Source organism: Tupaia chinensis, unplaced genomic scaffold (genome assembly GCF_000334495.1).
Source record: "Tupaia chinensis unplaced genomic scaffold, TupChi_1.0 Scaffold000706_1, whole genome shotgun sequence".
NCBI classification, from domain to species: Eukaryota; Metazoa; Chordata; class Mammalia; order Scandentia; family Tupaiidae; genus Tupaia; species Tupaia belangeri.
In genome coordinates, this window is record NW_006160229.1 from 4,254,482 (window position 1) to 4,257,157 (window position 2,676).

The following is a 2,676-nucleotide window of genomic DNA, read 5'->3' on the forward strand; positions in this document are numbered from 1 at the left end:
TTCTAATAAAATAGAATGGAGGGGCTGGCAGGTGGTGTTGTGGTTGAGAGCGTTAGTTAGACTCCCACATGGTAGATTAGTTCAAGTCCTGGATCTGGTGATTTGCTCTCTCTTGCACTCTCTCGAAGTTTGTCTCTGGTCAATTGAAAGAAAGAAAGAAAGAAAGAAAGAAAGAAAGAAAGAAAGAAAGAAAGAAAGAAAGAAAGAAAGAAAGCAAGCTAAATAAAATAGTTTAAAAAATAGAATGTGATCTTTTAATTTTTTTAAGTTTTTCTTTAAAAGTGAGACACAGAAAGAGAGATGGGGACCCGAGAGGATCTTGTGAGGCCACGATTACCCTCCCAGGCTTCCAGCCAGCCAGGATCATGGGCATACCCTGTGGATTCAGGTCCCTCTCGGAGCAGAATCCCAGACCTCCTCCATATAGCTCTCTTATCACATAGCGGTGCTACATATGGTGGGACAGCTTGTGCCACCACAGCTGGGCCAGAAACTTTTAATACCTACAGTTAAAACGGTCTTTACATAGGTTATAATTTAATAAAGCACATTAGACAACATACATACCCTATTAGGGACCTAACATTATAAACTTGCCATCTGGCAAAAGCTATTTTTATAGTTACTGTAAAACTTACATTTCTCTCCATTGATCAGGTGAGTAAACAGGTTGAATCACCATCAGATCAAAAATATACACTAGTTCTTGGTTGGTAAATGTTTTTTTAAAGAAAGATATTTCCTTTGGTTTTAGCAGATTTTTTTTTAAACAGGAGCTTCTCTGATAGTCATGCTCCTGTATTAAAAGTTACCATTATTTCAAACGCTCAGAACACTCACCCCTGTAAAAGCTTCCCGTAAACTTAGTGTTTTTCAAGTTGTAAATTTCAATAGTTATGATAGAAACCAAACCTCAGTGGGAAGAGCAGTGCCCTTTGGAGTAGTCATTCAAACAAGTAAGAGCTTTGCCAATTAATCACTTGCCCAGTTTTACAGAAATTCCATTCACATCACTCCTATGAAAAATCAGCCAGTTTTACCATATCAAATGACCCAAAGAACACCGCAGGTATCCAGGGAAAACAGTTCACCAAGGCATCTTAGTTTGATTTTAAAGTCAATTTATGAGACAATCTGGGCTCTGTAGCTCTTAAAGAGACAAGTCCCTAGCTGTCTAACCACTGGCTAAAACGTTTTCAAGCTAATGAACTTTTATTTTTCACACTTTTGGTACCAAGAGTTTTAACCAGGAAAAAGTTCAAACCTCAGGTTTCAAACCACAGCATTAAAAAAAAAAAGTATACAACAAGCTCCGTTTACTTCCTTTGATCTCTCAAAGATGTCAATACACTATTCCAGTGAGGGGGTCGTAGGGAGTGGCTGAGTCCGGAAAGTAAACTTCACCCACCAGAAAAAAAAAGAAAACAAAAAATCGGTTCGGTGGCAATTTCCAAACAAGTTTCTAAACTGCTGAAGAGGCACCAGCCCCTTTGACTTGCAGGAATCGCACCTAAGAAAAGGAGAGAAAATACTAGGGGGCATGCTTATTTTAATTGCCCAGGGGTTTCCAATGCAAAGCACGACAACTTAAATGCATATTCCAAATTCTTGCTCCAAAGCCGTCTTCTTTGTGCACTGAAAAGGGGCAAAGACAACCCCATCAATTGTTCTCGGCAGATAAAGGCACTGTTTTGCAGATTTTCCCCTAGATCTGGGCCAGTCTTGTTAATGACCTGCCCACCCACCTGGGGCCCTTCCCAAGGTGGCCCAAGGGAACTACCCCACACCTTCAGGAGCCCGAAAGTTTGACTCTGGACAACCCCCGAGGGGTCTGCCTTTTCGTTGGGCCCTGGGTCTCAAAGAAGCCACCACCTGGAAGAGTTAGTACTGCATTCTCCTAGAGCAGCTACGGTAAATAACTACACGTTATTGTCTCATTTTTTCCTCACGCCAGGCATCTCTGAAGGTGAACCCGCAGCAGTTTCCTGCGGAGAAAACACGAGCTCGCCATCCCAGAGTTGACCGTGTCCCCTCGCACGTTAGCTGAAGGCAGTTAAGCCTTAATGAAAGTTTTCAGGATTTTGGTCTTCTTCCCTTTCTCAAGACCACCAGCTGTTAGAGCTCACACAAAAGGTACGACGCTGCCGATTCTCATAGGCGCACACTTAAAAGAGACACGCAGAAAGCCGGGCCTGGGCCACATGGAGGGTTCGCACTGGCAGCGGCACATGTGTGCTGAGAAGCCGGGGCAATTTATTTGGAAACGGTGTCTACACGGCCCCCTCCTCACCGGCTCTGCCATTGTCCTCTGAAGGGAACGGTGTCCACTCGGGGATTTTTCGGGACGCGAAGGGACCGTGCAACCCCGACCGGGACACGCTAAGTCGAAATGGCATCCCCCATCCCTCAGAGCCAGGGGAAAGTGTCTCTCTCCACTGGGCCCGGGAGGGAGAGGTGGCCTCTGGCGGGTTTTCTGTCCGAGTCCCCCGGGAACCCCCAAGCCCCAGAAGGGCACGCTAACTTCCCACGGGAATGCCCAGGAAGAACTTCTCCGCTTCCGTTTTTTCGCAGTGTGGGTCCGGCCGGCCCGACCTACATTCCCCCGCGAGGCCGAGGCCGAGGCCGGGAGCGGGGAATAACGAGGGAGTTTCAAGCACACAGCAGTTCGGCAGGCCG